The 18,478-nt window shown below is 36.3% G+C and overlaps 1 long non-coding RNA gene across 1 annotated transcript in view; it reads left to right on the top strand.

Annotated features, from left to right (window-relative positions):
- Positions 1 to 4,245: 4,245 nt before the first annotated feature.
- The window catches only part of LOC147024364 (uncharacterized), a 119,450-nt gene continuing 105,217 nt past the window's right edge, over positions 4,246 to 18,478 (top strand). Inside the window, exon 1 of the long non-coding RNA XR_015058817.1 lies at positions 4,246 to 4,353. This is a non-coding gene — a long non-coding RNA (uncharacterized LOC147024364). The remainder of the gene's footprint in view (positions 4,354 to 18,478) is intronic.

Below are 18,478 nucleotides of genomic sequence, written 5' to 3'. Positions count from 1 at the left end.
GCTAGTCCTTAATAAATAATAAACCCAAGCTCTCCTCAGGCTCGAACCATGGATGGAATTCAGGAATTATCCCTTCATTGGAGCAAGGGGGTTGGCCTCTTTTTCATCTTTTTAAGCAAGGGGATTGGATCTTTCCTGTTTTCAAATGCAATCTGATGAAGGGTTAATTCCTGAAATATTAGCACCTCCTTCTTTCCATTGGTGGTTAACATATTTCTGTCAACATTCCCTTGATTCTATCTATTGTACTAGCTGTTTGCCGACGCAGAATTATAGCAGCCATTGTGATTCAGATGAGTTTTGCACAGTTCTCGTGCCCCAGCGCAGTTCCAGGAACCCATCATAGTTATTGTGGCCCACTGGAGTCCTGGCACCCTGCCGAAGTCTTCCGAGGCTGCCCCAATACTCAGTTCCACCACAGTCCTCTTGCCCACCCACCCTCACAGTCCTTGTGCCCCATCACAGCTCTGGTGCTCCACCACAGCCCCATGCTGCACTGCAGGTCTGGTGCCAGACCGCAGCACTGGTTTCCCACCGCAGCTCAAGTGCCATCAAATTTATTTTGCCCCGCCGTAGATCTGGTGCTCTGCTACAGCTCTTATGCCCTGCCGTAGCTCGGCCACCCCATGGTGGCTCTGGTGCCCTGTGGTGTAGCAGATGTGGCTCCCTGTAGCAGTTGTGGTTCCTCGCTGCAGTTGTGGAACCCCAAAGTAACTGTGATGTCCTGAAGCAAGTATGGCAGCCCACAGCAGATGTGGTACTGCGGCGGAATGTCTCAACCGTGTTTGCTTCCGAATCTTGTGCACTCAACATCTTGTTCTCTCCACATCTTAACCTGCATACCCACTGTCTACTCTGTCCTTTTCACCCAAAAATGGAGAGAAAGATCTTTTCAGCAATTGGCCCAGATGGTATTCATGCCCATGTTGTAAAAATCCTGCTCTGCCGTTGCTGCTTCCCCTTTTATCTGCCCTATTCAGTCTGTCCTTCTCCTTTGGCCACCTCACATCGTCCTGGAAGTCAGTAAACATCAATCTCATCCACATGAAGGACACACAAACAGACTACCAACTATATGCCAGTGAGCTTACTTCCAATTGCCAACAAAGTCATAGTTCTATCATTGCTTCCCATATCAAATCTTTCCTGTTTTCAAATATTCTGATCTCTGACTATGTTTTGATTCTGTCCCTGTCACTCAAATCTAGACATATTTCTGCTCCTCTCAGCAATGGTTGAAGGCCCTCATGCGACAGTCTGGCATCCTGCTATGCTTGTTAAGCTTTCTGCCTGAAGCATAGAGCAAACATCCAGAGAGTTGATGGTGGTTGTCTCCGGACTGCACGGACAGTGTTTATCTCCGGATGTGTCCGGGCGGTGTTTATTTTCAGATGTTTCCAGACAGCGGTTGTCTCCAGACGAAAGGCTGCATTCATTCTTAGATATCTGACTTCTTCCACTCACGTAGTCAATGTGTTCCCATCAATGGAATCTTCTCCTCCACTCTCCCAGTGGAGGCTTGAGTTCCCAAAGCCAGTGTTTTTGGCCCTTCTTCATTGTCATCTATATTAATGACCTCTCTGATACTCTAGAAAACCCTGTGTTCCTTTTTGCAAACGGCTCCACATTGTGTCATACAGTACCACCATCCCTCTACTCAGCAGAGTGCAGGTGTGTGTGTGTGTGTGTGTGTGTGTGTGTGTGTGTGTGTGTGTGTGTGTGTGTGTGTGTGTGTGTGTGTGTGTGTGTGTGTGTGTGTGTGTGTGTGTGTGTGTGTGTGTGTGTGTGTGTGTGTGTGTGTGTGTGTGTGTGTGTGTGTGTGTATGTTTCTCTCTTTGCTGATCTGGAAATGATTGGACTCTGATCTTCTCAATGTGAAACATGTCCTTCAGTCTTGTAAATTATCACACTCACCCTCTTGCTCTTGCAGGTTCATCAAGAGAACCCACCTTTGTAATTCCTTTGTTATCCACTGGAAGAGGTTTCATTCTCTTGAACTGGATCGAGGTCTTTCCATCAGCCAATACCTTTCTTGAGCTGACCACAGCAAAGCTGGCCTTCATAGCCAGCTGGAGACTGAGCATCCTTGTCGATCCAAATCTTTCCTCGGACAATCAGTGCTACCCAGAGTCTCCAAGGCCTTTGTAGTCAAATGGAGTACTGCTTTGCAGTGGTACCACAAAATCACCTCTGTCTCTACTAGATTTTGTGGCATCTAAAGCTCTCAAAGTTTTTGTTATCTCCTGTGATGAGGCTGAAGCATAAGGTCTGTTGCTCTCCCATCACAGGCAGTTTGATGATCTCTTTGTTTTCCACCATCTATTCTTCAACATTGCTCCATCTGCTCTTTCCATTCTCCAACCGTCTCGAGCAACTGCAGGATGCATGTTTTCCTCCAGTAATCCCTTTCTGGTTAAAAATCCAAAATAATGTCAGGCTGACGACACACCTCAACTCTTTTATTCCTCGGGTCTCTCGTCGACCGAACCACCTTGCAGAGGCTGTTTTGTTTCATTCTTCCCTCCAGGGCTTCATGCAAGCAGTGTACTGTCAACTCTTTCATCCCCAGTTCTGATCCATCTTCTTTATTATATACCCCCATCAATCTTTCCGAACTCAACCATTTTAGTTGCTACTTTCAGTTTCCTCCACTACTCCCTCTCCTCTTTTCCTGTTCATTAATTCCCTTGATGTTTGTTCTCCTGTCCCACTCTGTCGCCCATGCATCATATTCCTACCTTGATTCTCCATGAGCCTCACTCGTATGAATTTTTTTTTTGATGATTAAGCAGAAATATGGAATATGATGGCAAATGAGCAGATTGGCATACAATACAAGGGTGGCATTAAAAGTTTTCAACAAATTAATTCCATAACTCTGACGACTGCATCATTAAATGCACAATCCTAAAAAAAAAAGATAAAAGCTCAAGAATATAAATGGGGTAAACACGAATTTGAAGGAGGTGAAACAAACTGAGAGGAAAGACGTCAGCGCAAAAATCTGCAGCAATTATCAACCCAGCACTTGCAATTAAAAACTATTATCAATCTGGCAACTGATGGAAACATTTGTGAAAATCATTCTATAACTTTGAGGTCAAGCCCCTCCTTGTTGATGAGTGCAAAGAGTTGAAGTATAATAGGCAGCACTAATAATATTACATGAAACATCACTGGCTTCACTGCAACTGTAGCTGAAGGAATCGACCTACAGACCTTGCTGTTTCCCCGATGACTCATAAAAAGCTGCAATATGTGTTTTATGGCCAACCAGGAAAAAGGAGAGCAAGTTTTTTTTTTCTCTCATCTCTATAAAGACGTCAAAAGAGAGTTAAATCATTGAGAAGTAAATACTGGATCCTTAGTTCTCCAGATTGGTACCAATTTGAAAAATAGAGTTGTTGGCACTGTCCCAATGGTAGTTTATATCGTTGCTGTTGGCAGTCCAGGCAGTGGGACGACACATGTTCGACTACTTGAAGATGTTGCAGCCCCGTTGAACGGTCCAATAACCTGATCACAAACAAGTTAAGGTAAGTGATAGTTTACACTGCTCTTTGTCTAAGTGTTATAGGCAGCAGCAAATCAGGAACATTGGTTTACAAACGGCATGCCGTCCAAAAACAACAACAAAAAAAATAGTTTGACCTTTTTGTTCCCAGGCTTCAAAGTATTGTATTGTTAAAATTGGTAGACTCTTCGAAACGCTCCAACAAATACAAGGAGGTTGTCAACAAGTATTCCTGTTTAAGTTGCACACCTTTAGAGAAAATCAACCTTTGTCCATGAACAAAACAGTGATTCATATGCTCCCTCATGCTTCATTGGCAGATTTGTGTGTGAGAGTGCTTTAATGCAAATTCCATGTGTTTTTGCTCGTGAAAACTGATGTTTTGTCCTTGAACGTCGAATGCACAGCTTGTACTTGTGTTTCATTGCATTATCATTTTTTTTTCCAAACCACAGGCCCTGAGTTTGTGTCCAACTGATTTTGCCATGTTGTTACTCAATCTCTTTGTTTTGCCTTTCTGATGCCCTTTAATGCAGATCAGATGATGTATGGGGAGTGATGTTGTAATCGCTCAGCTAAAGTGATGATAAATAGTCGAGGGCCGTAATAACCGACCTTGTCAGTCGTGGTGGAATGTTGGCTCATCTATTCTCGACATTCAATCTCTAAATAGATGGCAGATACAAAGATAGGAAAAACGTGCAGTGACTCCAAAATGAAGAAATTACATCATATAAGCTAATGATTTGATGTCCCTGGCCGTTTCGCTTTGTGGTTACACCACAAATCGATTTGTGAAGGAATTACATTTTTCATCTTCATGAGTCATATATAAGAAGGTATGGAGATTGATGATGTGTTTTGTAACTGAGTACTGCAATGAGCTGGAGAAATCTGGATTTGGTGACAACTTCTGGTGTACTTTTATGTGATGAAGTCAACAACAAATATTTCACAACATAAATTGTTTTTGGGGAGGTTTTATCAGTTAGTTTGTTGGGTAATTTCAGGTTTTCAAAAAATTTCTCCTCTGTTGAAGTTTTAAAAATTCAGGTTCACCTCAAGAGGCCTGATTTCTCTTGTGATGGTCAGATTTGAGGGTAAAACAAGAAAGTTTGGTAGTTAATCGATACATAATGGAGCAAGTGAATGTGATTATGTTTGTATATGTATGTATGTAAGTGATTACGTATGTATGTATGTATGTATGTATGTATGTATGTAAGTGATTACGTATGTATGTACATATGTGATTATGTTTGTATATGTATGTATGTGATTATGTGTGTATGTGATTATGTTTGTATATGTATGTGTGTAAGTGATTACGTATGTATGTATGTATGTATGTAAGTGATTACGTATGTATGTATGTATGTGATTATGTGTGTATGTGATTATGTTTGTATATGTATGTGTGTAAGTGATTACGTATGTATGTATGTATGTATGTATGTATGTATGTAAGCGATTACGTATGTATGTATGTATGTGATTATGTGTGTATGTGATTATGTTTGTATATGTATGTATGTAAGTGATTACGTATGTATGTATGTATGTATGTATGTATGTATGTAAGTGAATACGTATGTATGTACTTATGTGATTATGTTTGTATATGCATGTATGTGATTATGTGTGTATGTGATTATGTTTGTATATGTATGTGTGTAAGTGATTACGTATGTATGTATGTATGTAAGTGATTACGTATGTATGTATGTATGTGATTATATATGTATTTGATTATGTGTGTATGTGATTTTGCATGTATGTGATTATGTGTTTATGTATTTATGTGATTATATATGTATGTGTGTATCTGTATATGTGTATGTGTATGTAGGTGATTATGTGTTTGTATGTATGTGATTATGTGTGTATGGGATTATGTATGTATGTGATTATATATGTATGTGATTATGCAAGTATGTGATTATGTGTGTATGTGTGTATGTATGTATGTGATTATATATGTATGTGATTATATATGTATGTGTGTATGTGATTATGCATGTATGTGTGTATGTATGTGTGTGATTATGTATGCATGTGATTATGCATGTTTGTGATTATTTGTGTATGTGCATATGTATTTATGTATGTGATTATGTGTGTATATATGTATGTGATTATGTATGTATGTGATTATGTGTGTATGTGTGTATGTATGTATGTGATTATATATGTATGTGATGATGCATGTATGTGATAATGTGTGTATGTGTGTATGTATGTGATTATATATATATATATATATATATATATATATATATATATATATATATATATATATATATATATATATATATATATATATATATGTGATTATATATGTATGTGTGTATGTGATTATGCATGTATGTGTGTATGTAGGTATGTGATTATGTATGTATGTGATTATGTGTGTATGTATGTTTGTGTTTATGTATGTATGTATATATGTGATTATGTGTATGTATGTTTGTGTTTATGTATATATGTGATTATGTGTGTATGTGTTTATGGATGTATGTATGTATGTGATTATGTGTGTATGTGTTTATGTATGTATATGATTATGTGTGTATGTATGTATGTGTTTATGTGATTATGTGTGTATGTATGTATGTGATTATGTGTGTATGTGTTTATGTATGTATATGATTATGTGTGTATGTATGTATGTGTTTAGGCGATTATGTGTGTATGTATGTATGTGATTATGTGTGTATGTGTTTATGTATGTATGTGATTATGTTTTATGTGTTTATGTATATATGTGATTATGTGTATGTATGTACGTATGTATGTGATTATGCATGTATGTATGTATGTATACATGTGATTATGTGTGTATGTGTTTATGTATGGATGTGATTATGTGTTTATATATGTATGTGATTACGTGCTTTTGTATGTATGTGATTATGCAGTATGTATGTACTGTCTGCTTGTGATTATGCATGTATTTATGTATATATGTGATTATGTGTGTTTGTGTTTATGTGTGTATGTATGTATGTAGGTGATTATGTGGGTATGTATGTGATTATGTGTGTATGTTTGTATGTACGTGATTGTGTATATGTACGTGATTATGTGTGTATGTGTTTATATATGTATGTATGTATGTATGTACGTGATTGTGCGTATGTATGTATGTACGTGATTGTGTGTATGTATGTATGTATGTATGTGTGTATGTGTTTATGTGTGTATATATGTGTTTATGTATGTATGTGATTATGTTTGTATGTATGTAGGTATTACGTGATTGTGCGTATGTATATATGTGATTATGTGTGTATGTGTTTATGTATGTATGTATGTTTGTATATATGTGATTATGTGTGTATGTGTTTATGTGTGTATGTACGTATGTATGTATATATGTGTTTATGTATGTATGTGATTATGTTTGTATGTATGTAGGTATTACGTGATTGTGTGCATGTATGTATGTTTGTACGTGATTATTTATGTATGTGATGAACACATTCTCTATGTAAATGTGCGTCATGTAGCGCTGCCTCGAGGTGGGGGTATTACAGATCTTCACCATTTACAGGACAGCATTCCTGTCCCCACATTTTCCAGTGCAGTGAGGTGTTTTGAATTATAATCTGGAGGCATATTTTTGCTTCATGGGTTATTATATTTTTTGCTGACACAAAAGTCAGTTGCCAATACACCACCCAAATAAAGGTACTGGTATGCATCAGAAGAACGTGTTGCATGCTTGGAACAAGATTGCCCATTGGGCTGGTACTCTGCTAGTATAATTAATGTCTAGTGTAATTATTTCACAAAAAAATGATAGCAAGTCACTGAACTGCTCTGTTTGTAAACATTGATATATGTTATTCTGTTGGAGATGCATCAGATGAAATGCAATGCAGCTACTGAGAGAGTTATATATTATGAACAGTCTTACTGTTGTCAGATTTACAACCTGCAATCTTGGGAGGAAATTTCAAATTTGGCAAGGTAACTCATAAAGGCCTGTTGATGAGAAAATCACAGCTCCTGTGATCTTTCTCTTCCTCATTACAGACAGGACAATGCTTACACACACTTAAAAATGCAATGTGCTTCACCGTCAATGTATCTATTGACACTGCAGCATTGTCAACAATGGCACACAAGTTAAAATTTCTGGTGTGACTGACCACAGCAAATAATAAAAGGAAATCAGCACGTGAATGACTCAAGTACCATGGAAAAGGACAATCACGAAGACCTAAAGAATGTGTTGTTATACCCACAGCTTTAAAAAGAGGTTTCTTTTAATACCTCACTTAGAAGCCGCACACCGCCTTCCTTGCAGCTGGAATCCAGGGTTTCCGGGCCACAAAATGGCCCTTTGTTTCCTCCAGCATTGATTTGTGTAACCTGGTGAAAATGTCTCCACCCCTTGTCTCCGCTTCCTGTCCGGCATGCATTCAGTCTGTTGATGTGCCTTCTTGCCCAATTTGTCTGCTTTTTTAGCGCCGTGAGAACGTTTCATTCTGTTGACCTTGCATAGCTGATTATTCACACCCCTTTCTTGGAAACACTCATTTGTTGACAGTGTTGCTGGTGGCAATGATGTGACAAAGTCGAAGGCCTTTTATTTCTCCAAACAATTGAAATATATTTTCCCTTTGTTCTTTTCATTTCCTTGCCTAAATTTTCAAACAATCACTTCGAAGACTTCCAACAAAATACTTCTATACATAAACCATGACTTTCAACCGATGACGTCATGGGCTTTGGGGTTTCCCCCATTGTTGTAACATTTTTTTCAATATTAAAGATATTACTTTTTTACAAGTTTGGACCATTCTTTCACGACTTTGTTTTGCTTAAAGGGCAAGAAAATGTTCCTTAATTTCAAGACTTTCAATTTTACTGTACCTGTGGCTGGGTTAGACTCTTTGGAACATCCAAACCTTTTATGAAAATAAAACTCCAATACATTTCACAAGATTATTTTCCAACTCGACTTTCATGAACGAAGACCGTTGATTCGATTTATTGTAAGAGCCCACGGCTGATGATCCCAGGTTTGAATCCGATACACTGCATTGATTTGTCCTTTTAACCTAATGCTATTGTCCTCCTTGAAAAAATAATACCACTTTCTTCTACTAACCTTATCCTTATCCGATTTGGTGCGTGTGTGCGTTCGTGCGTGCGTGCGTGCGTGCGTGTGTGTGTGCGTGTGTGTGTGTGCGTGTGTGTGTGTCTGCGTGAAAATGTGTGTACGTGCATGCTTGTAAGGAGGCCAAAAAAATGTCATGACATTTATCTTAGAACTGATGAAAAGTAAACTCAAATATGTGAGGAATGTGGCAGACAGACAATGTCTGTTCCCCTCTGTTCTTGAGGTTCTGTGTCAACCACTCTTTGGTGTCGTCTTTCACCAAACGAATTTGAGAAACTTGCTTTGTAAGCTAATGAATGGCTTGTGTGCTTTATAATTTTGCATCAGGAAATTTCTTCAATGAAGTTGTCACCATGTCACCACTTTAGTATTTATTGTGATGCTCTTTTTTATTATTATTGAGCGGAATGGGTTGATGACGGAAGCTTATGAGACTTAGAACTTAGTACTTACATGCACAACAAATATTGTCTTGTCATAATATTGTTTCATATTTCCAGTGGTAGTTAATTTAAGAGTAGAGAAATGTGTGAACTACGTTGACAATCACAGTAAAAATGCCAAATAATTATCAACTAACCATAGGACATGAACAGTCATTGTTTGACAATAGCACAGCGAAGTGGCAGGGCACGATTTTCCCCAGGTAAGGGGAACCATGATGGCATAAGTTCTAGCCTTGGAGAAATGGGCAGCCATACAGATGTCACGTTGAGGGTGAGGCACGCAACTTAGAAAATTTGTCAGACAGACTTCAATAGTGAGTGGACACGAACATACTGAGAAAGAAAGAAAGAAAGAAAGGACAGATTGATTTTGGTGCTAAGATGACATGAAGAAAGAGGCACAGCAGATAAAGGAGAGGTGGACTGGTGAAGTTGCTGTGATCGCTTCACTGTTCCACTCAGGACAACGGAGGCTCAGCATTTATCCTGTCTACAGCCTTAGTGGAATTGAATTGACTATCCTGAGCATCCTGTGTTGGCCTCGCATAGTTCTGCAAGGCAGTTACTTTTCTGCAGGACTAAGACTCATGGAGGGGTTCCAACACAAATCACACACACACACACACACACACACACACACACACACACACACACACACACACACACACACACCAAACAAAGTGAATTTTGCAGCAGCACTGCTAATTCAGGAAAAAGTAACAACAAAACACTGCAGAACAGAACAGGTTCCACAAATAAAACCCAAGCACCACGATGGAAGCAAAGACTTGAGAGACGGAGAGAGATGCTAAAAAAGAAGATAGGACAGATTCAACAATTTTCAAGAGGAAATCATAGCCCAAAACTAAAGAAGAGAATCCCCTATATTTTTGTGTGTGTGTGTATATGTATACATGTGTGTATGTATGTATGTATGTATGTATGTATGTATATATATATATATATATATATATATATATATATGTATATATATATATATATATATATATATGTATATATATATATATATATATATATATATATATATATATATATATATATATATATATATATATATATATATATATATATATATATATATAGTAGAGGATTAATGGAGCTTCTGAAGAATCCATGCAAATGAATGGGGCAAAGGGGGAAAACTATGTGAATTGAACCCCAAAAACCCCTAAACAGGAGACTGATTCCTCTCCCCCCCCCCCCCCCCATAGAAATGTATAGGCTAACCTTTCTGACTCAAGGCTAATTCGGTTAAAACAGGAGAATGATTTTCTCCCATACAAGCTCATGTTAAGCTGTCTCAAGACCTGACCTAACCACCCCCCCCCCCATAGAAATGTATTAGGAAACCTTTCTGACTCGAGGTCAATCAGGACAAAACAGGAGAATGATTTTTTTTCCCATACAACCTCATGTTAAATTGTCTCAGGGTCCAAAAAACCCAACCCCCCCACCCCCACCCCCACCCCCTCTGACTCTCGGCCCATCAGATCAAAAGAAGAAATCTATCTCTGCCCCATTACTTACTGATTTCCTTTTATATTTTCACTCCACTCAAAGAGTGATCCAATAAATATTTGTCCATGTTCTATTCGAGGTAATAAATTAATTTTCTGATTACATTCATCACCATCGAGTATATTCACAAATATTATTTTGGAACTTAGTTCTTGGTTTATATGTCTTTGTTGAGCAGAAATAAAATGATAAACTTCTCTCAATGTTCTTGTTTGACCACCTCCTGGTCCATATATCATTTTGAGATTGTAGTAAATTGTTTTTCCATTGTTCAATTGATAACCATCAAAGTTTTCAGTCCATTCAAGGTTATTTATTTTTTCCTTTACATCCTCCAACTTATTTGTAATTAAATTTATCTGCTAATTTGTTTTATTTACTTTTACCCCGATTATTTTTTCAACAAGACTTATTTGATATTTCTCACATTCGTTATGTTTCCCAATTAAATACCAAGGCTGATTACATCTCCACTCTTTGGTTTGGTTATTGCTTGGTTATATCATTTATAAATCAGTTAAAAGATGCTGCTTAACACTTGTACTTATAACCATAAGGGATACTCTTGATTCCATTCTCTAAAATATATATTTTATCATCAAAAGCTCCTAATGCTTTATTATTTATCTCTTCTGTATATAATTGATGTTTATAACTTCTTATTGTATTCATTTTTCTGTACTCTTCCTTCTTTAAGGTTAAACAGTTGTAATAATGTTTAAAGTTTATTGTTTCCTTGATTATATTTTCTTTATTCCCTTTAGCTTCTTATCACATCTTTCAATGCTATTATTATCAATATACGTAAAAGCATAAGACTTTGATCTCAAACCCACAAATTCATTCATGACCTTTCCACTCAACTCATCCTTAAACTTACTAATAACCTTTTTATTCTTTAATGAAAACAACATACTATCAGACTTATAATTACTTGTATCATACATATCAATATTATCGATCATATCCTCATATACATCACTTGTCTTAATTTCTAACATAAAACTATCTGTATCCATATATAACAATTACACATTATCCTTATACTTTAATTTTAAATTATTATAGTAATAGTCAGACATTAATGACTTTGACAAGTCAAGAATTGATGTTCCTATATAAATCGTTTTATCCATTTCAATGCTGTCTTTTTTCAAATGAATAGCACAAAAGTTCTCTGAAAACAACTCTGCTCGTTCAAAACTTGGTCTATTAATTAACTTTGAAGCCTGTTTCCAAGATGTAGCAAGTCCTATGTTTTGTTGATTCCTAACATTTTCCATAGTCTTTCAAAAATACAGCATTATTCATTAATTTATAAAAGTCCTTCTCAAAATCTGTTTTTGCTTCTGTTCTCCTTTTTGTAGTAAAATCAATATACTTCTTTAACCAATGACTTTGTTTAAATTTCAAAATCCGATGAATTTTCCTCACTCTCAACCAAGCAGATAAATATTGTCTCAAGTTCCTTTGATGTAAAACATAACTTTCTTTATCATTTAATGTTGTAAGTAGTTTTTCTGGAGATTTACCTTTTATATTAAATGACTGTTGGTAATCACTTAACCATTCTTTTCTTGGACTTTCTTTATCAGGGGCATAAGGTAGGTCTTTATGTTTGTTATGAAGTTCTTCTGGATACTTTTAATCAACCTCAAAATAATATACAACTTCAGCTTCATCCAATTCTTTTTGAGAGGAGATTACAATGTCAAGTAAAACTTTTTCATAATGTTTTTCTTTAACCCATTTAAGTTTTCCATCAGGTAAATATTGAGACATAGCCCACCCATACAAATTGTTAGAATCATAATACATCAGGTAAGAGTTGTCCTCATTCTTATTATAATCAGGAAGATATTTGTTATTTGCTTTAGCATATCTCTTGGAACATACTTGAGATATTCCTCCTCTTTTAGCCTTCTCTATCATTAAAAGCATATCTATATTACTGATTAATTCCAAATTTTGTTTTGTCATTTTTAACAGAGCACTCCAAGACAAGCCCAGGGCTGTGTAATAGTAAATGGGGTCTAATCATAGACTCCTATAGAGAAGGACTGGAACCTCCCATGCTCGGGGTTTGTAACTTGAGTCTGAAGGATTAACTTGAGTCCGGGGCTAAAATGACTTATAGAAGGGCTAGAGACACGATCTCTGGATCCATACAGGGGTTTTTGAGGATGGCGAATTCAATAGTGTCATTTTAAACACCACCTGAGGTCATCTTCAAGGTCAAAAGGTCATATTTCAAGATCAAATTACTGAATTTTGGTAGTTTTTGCCCGTTTTTGTGTCTAACTCATAAATGGTGAGAGATGGCTGATTGTAATAAGATGCAAGTGTGTAGAGCTGTCAAACTTTGATATTTATTGTCATACATCGTATTACATAAACATTATATGCATGTCACAACACTATGCCTATTACAACTATGTCGATGTCGATCACTAGTTGGAGAGCTTTTCTTGCCTCCTGAGGCATCCCAAAGCTTTTTCTTTGTCACTTACATTGAAGACATGAGCTTTCAATAGAATGTTAGCTAAAGTAGTACATGCAGCATTACTACTAGCTAAAGGAGCATCTACAGAGGATAACAGCTCAGCAAAATGAAATCGGCAATGCATTTTAGTATTGTCATACAAAGTATAGGAATAATGTACAAAAAAGATGGTTGACATAGTCGGCACACTCAATCCACCTCTATTCAAATTATCTAGAAACTCAGATGACACCTCCTTACCATCTTAATCGTCAATGATCTCCATACTAGTGCTATCGCCATATTTATGAACAAGGTGTCCGGCCAAATAAACTACTTTATGCTTAAGGGCATCGTCAGACCCCAAGAGATCCTGAGTGTCTTGAGGAGTAATCTCGTCAATGAGTTCACTTCGCTCATCTGGATTTATGGAAGTTGTACAGTTCTTGTCGCAATTGATCACACGAGAACTAGATTCGGGCATAATGTCATGCTTAATGAGTGTTTGCAAATTTACAATTTTAGCTACAGCCATAATGTCAACTACGTCAATGTAGAAGTTTCCACCGCTTTTTTGCCTGGCTTGGCCGAAAAACTTTTCCAAGGCTTCATCTGCAAATATAGCAGGAAGAACGTAGTCAAAGTCTTTCTCTGCCAGAAGATGCAGCTGCGACAGAGGGAAGGTGAAATGAGGAAACTCGTGTGCCTCAGTCATCCAACAGAGCTGGCCTATTACAAGCTGAAGAATTTCCTTGCTTGTGCATTCATAGATGTTTACCTGGTCAGTTATGGATCTAATCTGGGACCATTTTGAGAGCAGGCTGTTCTTCTGCAAAGGAAAAAGTCGTTTGGGCACCTCAATGCCATCTTTCTCAACTTTATTCAAGAATAGAAATCCAAAAGGTGAGTGAACTTGTTGGAAATGAAAGAACTGCTGGACAGTTTGTCCAGTAGCATCAGTTCTTGATAGGTAAAGGTTTTCCTGGTCTTTTATGACGTTAAAGCCAGGAAAATAGGAGCTGATTTTAGCACAGAAGTGGTCGAAATCTTGGATATTTTTTGCAGCCTCATCAGCTGCCTGCATCTTCTTAGCTCTTGATTCTGACGTAGAAGATGATGTTGGGCGTGGGGCTGAGGTCACCTGCTTCAAAGCTGATTTCGGTACTCCAGGAAATATTGATGGGGGTTGTTTGGGTCATTTGCCACCCCTAACTGACACCCAATCACAATTGAAATGTGTCTCACAAGTATATATATATATATATATATATATATATATATATATATATATATATATATATATATATATATATATATATATATATATATCTCCTTTCAGCACCTCAAGCTTTCTTTCTCATTTGGCATTTCCAATATCCATCTCTCCCTCTCCTCAGGATCTTTTGGGAAGGATATGACCTTTACATAAGGCGTCCCATCATAGTTTCCTCTACAACCAAAGCAGCTGCAATGACGTGGCATATTGTCACCAAAGCAGGAAACAACACAAAGATCCTGTGAGATCACCAGCTGGACAGTTTCTGAAAGAGAAACAAACAAAACATACATTAGTTAACGATGATAGAAATCAGCAAGTAGGTGCAGTAGGTGCACAATGTCATGTTTTGTCATAGACTTTACAAAAGATTTCCTCTATGAGTTAGACACAAAAACGGGCAAAAAATACCAAAATTCAGTAAGTTGACCTTGAAATATGACCTTTTGACCTTGAAGATGACCTCAGGTGGTGTTGAAAATGACACTATTGAACTCGCCGTCCTCAAAAACCCCTATATGGATCCAGAGATCGTATCTCTAGCCCTTCTAGAAGTCATTTTAGCCCCGGACTCAAGTTAATCCTTCAGACTCAAGTTGCAAACCACAAGATCATGAGGTTCCAGTCCTTCTCTATAGGAATCTATGGGTCTAATCCATAATTTTTTTTATTATGACAGACTGTTCTAAAAGTTTCAAACACATCAACCAATAACAATACATCAGTTTTAAGATACAAATCATGATATTCTCCAAGATTTTTTATGTTAAACTTCTCCCAAACCTTTTTAGTTTGTGTATAATCTCTCTCGGAAATATGAGTTTTATTTAACTTTCCATAGAAACTTTCCCTTGAAAGAAGTTGTGTTTCTTTAAACTTCTCAAATGAATCCATATAGTCATATGGATATATTCCCTTTTGTGATAAGAGATCAATCTCTTCTTGATTTGAGAAATATGATTTAAGACTCGAAGTTTTTAATATTTGATACTAAGTTAAATAATGGACTTGACAGAAACTTGTATGTGTCAAGAAATTTGATATGGGTTATGGGGGATGTATGAATTGTTTTTGTGAATGAGATGTATTTTTGATCTGTGTTAGGAATGGCAGAAATATCTCCAGATGTCTTTGAAAGTTCATTTATAAATAGATGTGTGTCATAGTGAGCGTTGTTGTGAAGAAAGACAGGAATAAAATTTGGAGTCTTGCAATTAAGATTACAATGGGAATGAGCTGGACCTCTATATTTATCAGTAAGATGACAGTGATCCCTAATCTTGACGTCTCCCTCAATTTTCTCCTCACAAATATGACAGATACTGTTCTTTCTAAATTCTCTTTTCTCTCCCTTTGTTAATGACATTGGTTTATAGGTTTTCACCATTATTTCTCTTTGTCTTATGCAGTTTTTTTCCAATCATCTTACAAACTCCTCTAAGGCATCTTCTCCTCTCTAAAGTTCTAACTTGTTGTATTCATCACCAACAGCTGATTTGATATAATAACAGAAACCACAAAGAGTATGTTTTTGATATTTATTTGTGTATGATTTATTTGGATTTGGAGAAACAGTGTCTATCTTTTCAAGGATACTTTCAAAATCAGCATATATCACAAACGGATGTTTTATAGATTTGTTCAAATCTTTGAATGATATGTTTGAACCTGCTTTTGGTAAATTGATTATGGTTGATTTATGATTACTACAATATTTCGAATGTTGATTTAATCGTTCTTTTGTGTGAAAGGAGTTGAGACATCTCTTACAAGGATACGTTTTGCATTTTCTCTTATATAGTTGTGATTTGGTTAATCTTGAAAATTTTTTGATGAAAGCATAATGTGATTTTTCCTTTGAAGTAAAGTGGAGAACGTCAATGTGTGTTTCTTCATTTTTATCGTTATTTGAAATTTTTAATATCTGAACTTTGTTTGTATCCGTTAATCCATATGCATTAACACATAGATTATTCATTTTCTCAAATTTAGGGATATCTCTCAATGACATTGGAAACTTTAAATCTTTAACATTTAATGTATTCTCATATTTCTTATAATGTTCAACCCTTTCAGGATTCCATTGTGGAGGATGTAAGTGAGCAAGAACAGACCATAGAAACCGTTTATTATCTTTGTTTTGAATATTAACAACTGCTTTCTTAAGTTTTATCTCTTTTGGTAAATCAATATAAGAAGAAGCTTGAAGAGCATCTGATTTTAAGATGTAAATATCTAAACAGATTATTTTTGTAATCGTAAATCCACTACCTACTACAGTGTTATCAACATCTTGTTCTTGTCTCTGGAGATCATCGTAAACATCACATCTTACAAAATCTTGAAATGATGAGATAAAGTGAGGATTTGTCCTCATATAGGGAGTAGTTTCATCGTCTTGTCTTACCATTTTCAATTTTACTCCCATATAAAACTTAAAAGTTTTCATTTCAATTAATGTGTTTTTAATTATAGTTTCAATACTTTGTTTAACCATATCAACAGCTTCCATGATTGAAGATGGCCCAGGGTCTTGAAAACGAAACAATCCTATTTTTATATGCCCTTTAAATGCCCCATCAGTGTTTTCAATGGAGAATTTAGTTTCCCTTTCTTCATTGTTCTTGTGTTTGCATGATTGAAGGTGTTTATTTTAAAAAAAATTTAAGAATATCATTTTCACATCTATCACAATGTTTTGTTTCTTGGTCAAGTGGAGATACTGTATTTGTCTGAAAAGATTGAATGTGTGTTTGTTGGTTTGAAGGTGTTTTTTATAGTATTTACATTCATGATTACAAACATCGCAGTATGTTGTATTCACCATATTTATATAACAAAACTTTCCTGAAAATAAATTGTTCTTGATAAAAATTTTATTTAATTTATAGTTGAATCTGTGCTTAAAACCATTTTATCCCCCAACTTTTTTCACTTATAAAATACAATGTATCAAGATACAAAAAGACAAGTTTCAATCAATCTCTTCATTTGTAAAAGATACTGAGAAATATGTCAAGGATGTAAAATTGAACAAAGATAAATATAACAACTATTGGATAAAAACAATTATGGTGAACAATATGAGTTATTCAATTTCCTTCAGTGGAAGGGCTTTTAGGATATCTGGAAGAACATCAATTAAAGTATCTCTAACAAAAGTTTCTCCTCTCCTTCTGGTAATATATTCAAAACTAGAAAAAGCAATGAAACAAGAAAAAGTATCAAAAAATAAATACCTTATGGATGAAGCTTTAGAAAGAAAAGATAAGACCATCTGTAATATGCAAGGAGAAATTTGTATTTTTTTTCAACAACCCTAAAGATATAAATCCTGATTAAATAAAGGATGTTAATATATCAGGTGAAATGACATTTTGTTCAGTAGTAGTTAAGGATCATTTTAAAATTACCTTGAATATAAAAAATGTAGTAGTTGAATCTGTTAATGAAAAAAAGTATCGAGATATCGATGGTAATGTTTTTTCTACTAATTTTTTTTTTTTTTTTTTTTTTTTTTTTGTATACCTTGGTCGAGGCTCGTATGAGAGCTAACACACAACTCACAGCAATGAGGCATGAGACAAGAGGGGCGGGAGTGGAAGGGACAAAACATTGGGGAACAGACACAGGTGAAATGTGGAAGGGAGAGGGATGGGGATGGGACGGGGAACATGGCGAGGGGAAGATGGACATTAAAGGGACTTTCAGGAAGGAAAGCAGGAGAATTGAAGGAAGTGGGCTTGGGTGGATTATCGGGGGTAGAAAAGATCGAGGATTTGGATGGGGGAAGATAAGAGGTGGTGGTGAACAGCTGTTTTGAAAGCCTGGAGGGAAGAATGGGAAAGAATAGAGTGAGGAAGTTTATTCCAAAGGCGGGAAAAAAGAGGAATGAAAGAGTGAAGATGAGCAGTGATTCGTGATTTTGGTAGTTTTACCAGAAGGGGGTTGTTGGCGGACCTTGAGCGCCCTGTGGAAATGTGGTGGGGACAAATCGCAGAGAGAGCAGGGGGGGCAAGGGTGGAGAGGAGTCGGTAGAAGACAGAAAGACCACCGACCAACCTGCGGTGATTGAGTGAGAGGCCCAAAG

The sequence above is a fragment of the Eptatretus burgeri genome, chromosome 6, assembly GCF_056783735.1.
Source record: "Eptatretus burgeri isolate ZD-2024b chromosome 6, Ebu_testis_v1, whole genome shotgun sequence".
NCBI classification, from domain to species: domain Eukaryota; kingdom Metazoa; phylum Chordata; class Myxini; order Myxiniformes; family Myxinidae; genus Eptatretus; species Eptatretus burgeri.
Note: the sequence above shows the minus strand (reverse complement) of the source record. Positions and strands in the feature narration are given on the sequence as shown.